This window comes from Muscardinus avellanarius, assembly GCF_963383645.1.
Source record: "Muscardinus avellanarius genome assembly, chromosome: 14".
NCBI lineage: Eukaryota > Metazoa > Chordata > Mammalia > Rodentia > Gliridae > Muscardinus > Muscardinus avellanarius.
The window spans coordinates 32,056,448-32,067,223 of record NC_137800.1 but is presented as its reverse complement, the minus strand read 5'-3'; positions in this window follow the sequence as shown (position 1 = coordinate 32,067,223).

The window sequence follows — 10,776 nt, the reverse complement described above, 5'->3', positions numbered from 1 at the left end:
AATATAAAATCAACTTTCCTGCTAACGCAATCCCAGTGCTTTTTGAAACAATGACTTAAGTGTCAGCAGGCAGGCATTGCCTAAGCAAATGAGAAGGACAATGTCTAATGAGCAGGGGCTCACACCAGCCGGACAGTCAAAATAGATCTACTGTGAGCACGGCAGCCCGCTGGTCTGGGAACCTGGGTATAAATAAAATCCAAGGATATCTGAAAGGGTTTGATTTCTTTCTTATGTTTCATTATTTATTTAGCAAATGTTCAAATGTAGACTACACATCCCTTGGCCACAATTTTCCATAGATTAGCTTTTAATTTTCAGCCAGTGGTCTTACCTACTGCTGGTCTTAATATTGAAAGTAAACAGTGATTCTGATTGGAATGAAATGTTATGGCAATATTTCATACTGGGATCACTTTCTGCAGATGTTTTCATTTTATTTTCTGTTTATTCAACCTTGCAGGGAAGCCAATATTAACAACATACATGATATAATTCAAGATTTTTTTAAACTATAGAAACCATTTGAAAAGGTATCAAATTGCATTGAGTATTCTGTTTATATAGTAAAATTGCATAGCTATTTTAAGCAAAATGAAGGGAACTTATTAGTTTATATACTTCATGAGGTATTGTATAACAACTTCCCTTTTGGTGAAAATAACATCATTATTGTATTTATATATATACTTGCAGGGCATTTAACATTAATGACTAAATCTGGACTTATTTTAAATACTGAGTAAACTAAAATTCAACCATTTGTAAAATAATCTCACTTAATTTGATATGAATTACTGGAATATTTATCTATCTTTAATAGTTGGCTAATGTGACATTTTTTACACTATATTTCCTCTAATTAAAGATATAATGCTTATTAAAACAACATTTAACCGTCTACTAAGAAAATACAAAATACAAAATATAGTATCCTACAGTATACAACACTCACATTCTAAAAATAGGACAAAAATATGTTAGTTTTTTCATAGAATTTTACTTAGTTTAATATATTTATTATGGAAGTACCTTTATGACTTTATGAAAATGAAATCTAAATAGTTTCATACTATCAAGAGTCTTTAAAAATTACTTTTCTTAGCTGGGCATAGTGGCACCGCACATTTGTAATCCTAGTACTTGGAAGCCTGAGACAGGAGGATCACACAGGTTCAAAGCCATCCTCGGCTACTTAGTGAGGCTCTCAGCAACTTAGTGAGACCCTGTGTCCAAATAAAAAAGTAGGTCTGGGAGTAGGGCACAGAGGTAAAAAGCCCCTGGATTTCATCCCCAGCACCACAATATATATATATATATATATATATATATATATATATATATATATATATATATAAAATACAATAAAATAAAATTATCTTTTATTTTTTTTTTTTTTTTGCGGGTCTGGGATGGAACCCAGGGACATTCTACCTCCGAGTTACAGCCCCTGCCCTATTTTTTTATTAGGTTTTAAATTTATGTATTTATTTATTTATTTATTTATTTATTTATTTATTTATTTATTTTGGTGGTACTGGGGTTCCTGGAAGCCCTTCTACCTCCAAGCTACATTCCCAGACCTATTTTATTCTTTTTTTTTTTTTGGAAACAAGGTCTCTTAAGCCAGCACAGTTGGCTTCTAACCTGCCACATCATCCTGTCTCTGCCTCCCAAGCGCTAGGATTACAAGCTTGAGCCACCACGCCCAGCTTATTTATTTGGAAACAGGGTCTCACTGAGTTGCAGAGGGCCTCACTAAGTAGCTGAGGCTGTCTGCAAACCGCGATCCTCCAGCCTTAGCCTCCTGAATGCTGGGATTACAAGCCTGCGCCACTACACCCGGCTTTCTTTTTATTGTTAAATTGTGTAAAATATTTATCTAAATTTATAATCTATAATAAAGGAAATATTTTGCGTTTAAATGTATTTATGTGTGTATGTGAAAAAGAATGTAAGTATGCACAAACCTATCTAGAAACACAATTAAAACTTTTCTTTTTTTGTTTTTTTGTTTTCTTTTATTTTTTATTTTTATTTATTTATTTTATTTTTTTATTTTATTTTTATTTATTTATTTATTTTTTTATTGGTGCACTGTAATCATACATCATAGTGGGATACAAACTTTTGTAGACATACATGCACACATTGCCCAGTCAGCCCCCACCCGATCCCCACCCCATTCTCTCCCCATCCCTCCCTCTCATGCTTGGCTTAGTGGTTGACATCTAGTATTATAGCAATTTATCCAAAATTAAAAATGATAATCTCACATAACAGTTTCATTTGTCTGATACCAAGCTTTTGATGAATTAAATATAAAATTTCAATATTTCTTTTTACTTTCTTTCTTACCAGAGAATATTTTTTTCTATTTTTTTAGGTGAAACTATCATATATTTATATATTTATTTTTCAGAAAAAAACTCTATCCTAATATGGAATATGAACTCTAGATACCCAAAACGATCTTGAAAAAGAACAAAGCTAGAAGATATATATTTTCTGATTTCAAACCATATAAAGCTACAATAATTGAAACAGTGTAGTACTATTCTAAAGGCAGATATATAAACCATTGGAGTTAAATAAGAGCCTAGAGCTAAATTCTTCCCTATATTGTCGAGTTATTTTTGACAAGGTTTCCACGAACATTTGGTGGTAGAAATAATAATATTTTAACTAAATATTGTTAAAACATAGTAATTACATGGAAAAGAATAAAGTTGGACCCTTACCTAATCCCATATACAAATATTAACTCAAAATAGATAAAAGACCTAAATATAAATCTATAAACTTTTAGGAGAAAATCTGGGTCATAAAACCTCATAACACTGAAATTGGCAGTGATTTCTTGGATATGATTTCAATGGCACAGGCAACAGAAGAGTATACAAACTCCCTAAAAAATAGAAAAAAATATTGTATATCCAAAGACAATGTAAACAGAGTTAACAGTTACTAATAGAATGGGATAAAATATTCCCAAATGCTATATCTGAAGGTATATTAATATTCCAACTAGAAATCTTAAAAATTAACAACAATAAAGGCAAACAATACCATTTAGAGATAGGTAAAAGACTAACATAAGTAATGAATCTCCACAGATAACCAGTCTTAGTTGACTGTTGGATGGAAACTGTTGTTTCTCTGGTTCTGGTGTGTGTTACCTATTTCTTCTTTGTAGTTAATCTCTTTGAGTATTTTCTCTAGTGCTGGTTTTGAAGACAAAAATTCCTTCAGTTTCTGTTTGTCATGGAAGCTTCTTATTTCTCCATCTAATTTGATAGAAAGTTTTGCTGGGTAGGAAATTTTGGGCTGGAAGTTGTTTCCTTTCAGAATTGGGAATATGTTACTCCAAGCCCTTCTGGCTCTCATAACTTGGTTTGGGAAGTCTGGAGTGATTCTAATTGGTTTGCCTCTGAATGTCACTTGGCCCTTTGTTTTTGTTGCCTTTAAGATTCTCTACTTGGCTTCCACATTGGTCATTTTGACAATTATGTGGCGTGGGGATCCTCTTCTCTGATCCTGTCTAAAGGGAGTTCTCTAAGTTTCCTGGACCTTTGTATCAACCTCTTGCTCTATGTTTGGAAAATTTTCTGCTATTACTTCCTTGAAGAGATTGTTGATCCCTTTGGTTTCACTTTCTTTTCCCTCCTCTATTCAAATTATTCTTAGGTTAGCTCTCTTAAAATGGGCCCATATTTCTTCAATATCAGATTCCTGCTGTCGGATATTTTTTCCTAGATTAGAAACTATGCGTTCATTTTTGGAATGATCATCTTCTAAGAGCGAGATTCTGTTCTCCATGTGGTCTAATCGGTTGTTTGTGCTTTGAATTGAGGCCTTTACTTCATTAATTGCATCCTTTATCTCTTTTTGGCTCTGAGTTCTTTTCAAAGCACCTCTATTATTTCTACAGTTATTTTCCTGATTTGATCTTCTAGAAATCTCTGATTTTCTGTTTTATCGGGTTCTGATGTTGTGGGGTTGTGGGCATTCATTGCTCCATTGTTATTCCTCTTTCCCATGGTTTCGGAAGTTTGTGCCTTCTCTGGGTTCTTCCCTTGGGTCACTATGACTTCGCTTAAGGTGTTCTGGATCTCGAGTCAGTAGTATCTCAGACCCCACTACTCCTTTACTGGGTTGTATCACAGAGTCTCCGACCCAGAGAGTAGATAGAGGCTGCTTTAGACTGTGGGGGGTGCCAGGTTGCACGTTCTCCAATGGTGTGATATCTCTGCCACCGCCACTCCCCCAATGGGTCAAGTCCCAGGGAGTACAGTACTGGGATTTCTCCTCTGTGGCCCGCAATTTGACTCACTGTTCTTGAGTATGCAGATGTAGCTGTACTGAATTCGGTGAATTCTCTGCTGCTGCCGCCGGTGGCAATATGGTGCCGCTGCTATGCCCTCGGCCATGAGGCTGGCGTATTTCTTCTTGGTTTTGATTTCCACTCTGAATCCCTGCGGCGTGTGCTGAGCTCAGCCACTGGGAGCTTTAGATTTTACCTGCGGCGAGAAATCCCGCCTGGCTGTTCCGCAGTGGCTCACCTCGGCTTACTATAGCCGTCCGGTGAATTTGCCGCTGCCGCCGGCAGTATGGCGCTACTGCCGCGTCCTCGGGCATGAGGCCGGTTATCTCCTCTGTGGCTCTGAGCTCTGTTCTCAGTCTGCTTTCTCTCTGGAGCCTGGTGATTTTTTTTGTTTCTCTGGTGATGGTGTTTTCTGGCTATGAAAGGCGCTGATTTTGTGGTAATGGAGATTGGTTGTTAGCGGGGCTCTTAAGCCCCACTTTTCTCGGTCGCCCAAAACTTTTCTTTAAAAGTGAAAATTAACACATATTCATTCTATATGTCAGTGCCTCCATTAGGTGAAAAAAAATTAACATAAATCTTTGTATGTGTTGTTCTCAGTATATGGATACAATTAATATCATTTCTGTAATAACCTTCATAAAATATATAAAATTATGCCAAAAATACAGAAGTTAATTTATTTTCTCTACTTACTACCCACAAAGGGTAACTAATGGAATAAAAACAACTAGAGGTGAAATCCTGCTCTTGATCTATTTGGAAAGCGAATGCTTGGATGCCACTTTTAAACCTATTAATTTTTTTTTTTTTTTTTTTTTTAGGTACTGGGGTTGGAACCCAAGGGCATTCTACCTCCTAGCTACAACCCTAGCCCTGTTTTTTTAATTATTTATTTTGAAACAGGATCTTACTGAGTTGCTGAGCTGCTTATGAACCGTGATCCTCTTGTCTCAGCCTCCAGAATGCTGGGATTATAAGCCTGTGCCACCATGCTCGGCTCAAACCATTTAGAATTTTATGAAAACCAAGAACTGTGAGTAGCTGTGAGTAGTGGCATTTGCCTATTTTATTTTTTTTATCAAGACACACAATCATGAATAGAAGACAAAATTCATATTGCCTTTTTAAGGTTTGCTCATTATTAAATTCACTATTTAAGTGGATTTAGAAAGATATACTTCTGCAAACATTACTAAAAAACAATTTAAAATCAATACTATTTTAAAATTCCCTGTCTGTAATAGATACCGTGAGATTCTTTTTTTAACTTTTCTCTTTAACATTTTTTTTTCTTCTTTAAATGGGATTTTGGTGAATTTTTTTCTGGAACTCAGATACCTTTTCTTTAACAAAGAGAAACACAATTGAAAACCATTTGAAACACAAGTAAATGGAAAATATGCTTCCTGGTTTTTTCTTTAGTATTATTAACTATATGTTTATGAGTTTGGTTTACCTTTGTAATTTTTCAAACCTCATTAGTTTTCTTTTTATTTTATGATATTCATTATTGTTTTCAAAGTACCATTATAGCATTGTGATTCAATTTATAATTTTAATAGTGTTGCTTTCACAGTGTTTAAACAGAAGGACTCAAAAACACCCAGGAAGCTAAACAATACATCCTTTGCTTACACTCATCATGATAACAGCAATTGTTCCAACTCCATCTACTTTTGGTTCATCAATACCATGTGGATGCTTTGGTTCATCCATGTACAAGGGGAAAATGCATGTCATGTCTCTCTCCATTAGCAAACACTGCATAAAAAGGGTTACAGTTTATTTGAGTGAAGATTTCTCTTAGGAGCTTTTAAAAAAGTGTGAGCATAGGCAGAATGCATATAGCTATGATGTCTGCATTCATATTTGTAGCAGGATTCTTTTTAATGTACCTATTAGTGGAAGCTAAACAGTTTGAATCTTGAAAGGAAGGGGCATGCAATTGATGTATACTTCAGCAGTCAATGAAACATGGAGCTTATTAAATTGAATACATTTTAGATAGCATCTTGAAATACAGATAGTTCTGAAACCTTGGCGTTCCCGTATTAACATCACTGGAGTTAAAAACAAAAAATTTAGCCTAAACACACAGCATCTTTACTCTTCTTCACATAATGCATTAAATGAAGGTAAACTCAGCCTCAACATAATATGGTGATTCACTGGAGGGAGAAATTTAACTAATTCACCATAGTTACTAATCATAATGGTTTTTACTAGGATAAATTATTTCCTATACAATGCAATCTTATTCTAGATTCTGTAATGCTCACTTCGATCCAAAATTCGAGGAAAGAAAGGACTTGCCCAAAGTTGGCCCAAGGGGGAGCAAATTGGGTTCTTGCCTAGGGCGCAGATATTTTGGAGAAGGGATGGAAGGAGAGCTCTTGTTCCAGGTTCTGCTGTCTGTTTCATCTAATTACCTGCGGCTGTCTTTGCTGAGCTTCTGGGAGGCTGCAAGCCTTCAAGCTTAGAAGCGGCATCAAGACATCCTGACACAGGCTGCATATAGGGTGCCTCGGGGCAGCCTTGAAGCAGAGTGAAGGTTATTGTGGCTAAATGAATGAAACTAGACAGAAAAACTGTCGGAAGCTTAGAAAGGAGCACAGTGCTTCTCAGTGATTTCAGGCATGAAAGTTGTAGGGGAAGTGGCCACACAATCATAGGGTTAGATGTCTATCAAATGGAGCTGACTTTATCTCTAACAATTGCTGCTTTTGTTTTTGCACTTAAGGGTGTGTTGATGTTCACCTATAAATTAGTGATTGCATCCACATCATCTAGTGAAGAATACTTCAACCCCCAGAAAATGTGCTAAAATTACAACCCTGTTATTATGTGATTTCAAAGGCAGGGTAAGGGGTTAGATTGTGTGTGTGTGTGTGTGTGTGTGTGTGTGTGTGTGTGTGTGTTTTGCTGGGCAAGGAAGGCAGAGTCTCACACAAGCCAGGAATGTATTCTATCACTGACCTAAAGCCTTAGCCATAGGTGTCACTTAAGTGTTGAATTTAATAAAAATGTACATTGAATTCAGAATTACTTTGTAAAGTAATGTCAAAATGTAAGACAAAGAAAAATACTGTCAAGATATAAGACAAAAAATAGCATAAAAATGTCACTTTGAGATACATTATCATAGGTACATAACTAATATACAAATAAAGGACAAAAAAAAAACTTTCCCATAATGGCATGCGGTGGCTTATATCTGAATTTAGTGTACAGTATCAGTTTAAGAGGTTCGACATAACACACACACACACACACACACACACACACACACACACACACACTGATTCCCTATCCCATAAATCAGGAACCAGCTTTTGTAAACTTGGAGATGGAAATTCTCTATGGGTCCAGGCAGAGTTAAGGGGCTTGTAAAACTGTCTTGGAAGGAATTATGAAACTACCCATTCACATACCCAAGAAATGCACAGAATTTTCTCTCTAAAATCTGTGTAAAAGTGTATTGGAGCCAACAGCTGTGCAGGCTGCTAGCTTGAGGAAAGCAGTTCTAAGCAGTATATCTGGGAGCTAAGCATGCAATTTTGTAGCTTTGGGAAGAAAATGAAAGAGGAGAGAGAGAGAGAGAGAGAGAGAGAGAGAGAGAGAGAGAGAGAGAGAGGGAGAGAGAGAGAGAGGAAGAAAGAGGTGGGAGAGAGGCTTTGTTGATCTATGAGAAGTAAGCACTTTTTAGGGCTTAACACAAAGCTAAAATTACTAGACTCTTTTTCTCTATTCTTTTATTTCTGTTTCTTACATAAATCAGAAATATGAAGTCACTATCTTTTCTTTATGTTTCCTCTACCACATCTACCATATAATTCTCCTTTCCAACAATTACTGGGATAGAATGGAAGAGAAAGATACTGCAGCTATATAGAAAACCAGGTTAAGTCAGTTTTGGAGGATATCCATATTTTTGGAAAAGAAGTTGATAAGGTTTTAAAGGAAGAAATAATTATCACTATATATTTTCATAAAATAGAATAATTTGAATGTATGTGTGTGTGTATACTAACATAATATGGTGATTCATTGGAGGGAGATATATATATATATGATATATAATATATAAATAATATAAATATAATAATATAATATAAATATATATATATATATATAATATGTAAGATATACAGGATATATAACAAGTATATATAAAATATATATACACATGTATATATATATATATATATATATATATATATACATATATATAATTGTTCAAGGAAATTCCAGGAAATAAAATACATCAGTTTGCTTTTTCAATCAAGCAGAATAATCAAAATTTTGACAAAGTGCCAACAGCCTTGAGTAGTAGACTAGAATTTTCTTTTACTGAAAATTACTTGTTTTTTCAAAAAATTATAGATTCTAGCAACCCTACAGAAAAAATGTTAGTCTCAGGCTAGACACTATTTTCCACACATTATTTTACTAAAATTTCAAAATAATCACTTGAGGTATGCAATATTTATTGTTTGCATTGTATTTTATAGATGAAAATATCTGGTTTAATTAGGTGAAGTAACTGGCACATGGCCTTGAAGAAACATACATGATGCAATTCCTAGAATATTTCAAATGCCTGGGCACTATCTGCAGTTATACATTAGGTTACAATAAAACAGCAGCAACAACAAAAAGACGTGCTGGGATTTAAATAGTGTTAACATAGGAAAAAGGAAGGTAAAAGACAGAGATCACCATTCTGAAGATATATGCAGAAATTAAAGTAAGAATGCCATGGGACTCAGTTTTGTTCTGTATTGTTTTAACTATATTGGGTTCAACTTGTGACTGTCACAATAATTTTAGTAAGATGAAAATACCATTCATTTGAATATTAAATATTCAAAAATTACTAATTTAATTATTTTTGAATATTAAATATGCAAAATAATTAAATCTCAAAAACTACTTTGTAATTGATGCAGAGATGGACCTGGGAAAATATGTTTACCTATATAACTAACCTGTGTAATTGCAAATATTTACAATTACAGTTCCAAACACAGCAAAGACCAACAAAACTTCATAAATAAGCAAAATGTCCCAGGGAGAAATATTTGAAGTATTGAGTATCTTACAATGTACAGAGAGTAAGGAAGGAAATGGGGGAAGAAGAGGAAGAGAGAGAAGAAATGACAACTACACATGTGCATATTCACACACACACACACACACACACACACACACACACACACACGGCCAAATCACCAGCATGCTATAAGTGAAATGGTAAAACTAAACCTTTGCTACAGGCAGAAAACCTTTACCAGACTTAATGGGTCATAATATAATGTTAAAAGGGAACTCCATAAAATAAATCACTGTAATATTTTTTAGTTGCTGTACAAAATTATTTTGGAACATTAGCTATAGATATCATAAAATGGGTATATAACTTTTCATTTATTAGAACAATGAGAATGTATATGAGAAAGCTTTTAATTGTATACACTCACCACACTGTTGTGCCTCCTCTTATTAAAATGGCAGACACACACAACGGTGGAATTGAGTTTTAAAAATATAAAAGTATCTGTATTTAATATGGTCATTATAAGTTGGAATAATTCCCAAAATTTAAGTGACAAATAGAAATAAATTTATAAAGAAAAATTTTAGAAGCTCAGTTTATGTCTATATATGAAAATAAATCAACCATGACTCATTGTATTGATTCCTAAGAGCTATCTTAATATATCCACCAGCGGTCTTAATATCCATTCAGCCAAAGTGATTACTACCAATCAAGGGTTTGGCAAAAATAAGATGATTATATATAGTTGCATCTGGGCTTCTATTTTTGTGATTATCAAAAGAGCTCATAGCTTAATGGTATTCATCAGCCTGTGTTAAGTCCACAGGAGCTGTTTGTTCTCTAACATCCAAGAGAAGCCTTCCAAGAATTCTCACTTTGTACTGGTCATGAAAAGAGATAATTTATAAACTGACTCGCCCAGCATGTTAAAAACAATGACCACAAAAAATCCTCAGATCTCCATTTTTTCTCACTTCATTATGCTTTACTATGAAAATAATAATAGATAAGATTGACTTCATGCAAATTAAAAATTCACTAATTGTTTTCTGCAACCACAATAATATAACAAATATTTGGTGCAGATATACATATTATTACTGTGTGTGTGTGTGTGTGTGTGTGTATGTGTGTATGTGTGTCTTACTAGGGGCTGAAGCCAGGGGCATTCTACTTCTGAGATACACCCTCAGCCCTATTTTTTTTTTAATTTTTTTAAACAGGGTCTTACTAAGTTGCTTAAAGTCTTGCTAAGTTGCAGAGGCTGGTCTCAAACCTGTGATTCTCCTATCTCAGCCTTCCAAGTAATGGGGTTACAGGTGTGCACCACCATGCCCAGTTGGAACTTATATTCTTAATAAAAAGGAGTGAGGAAGAGCATAAAATAAAT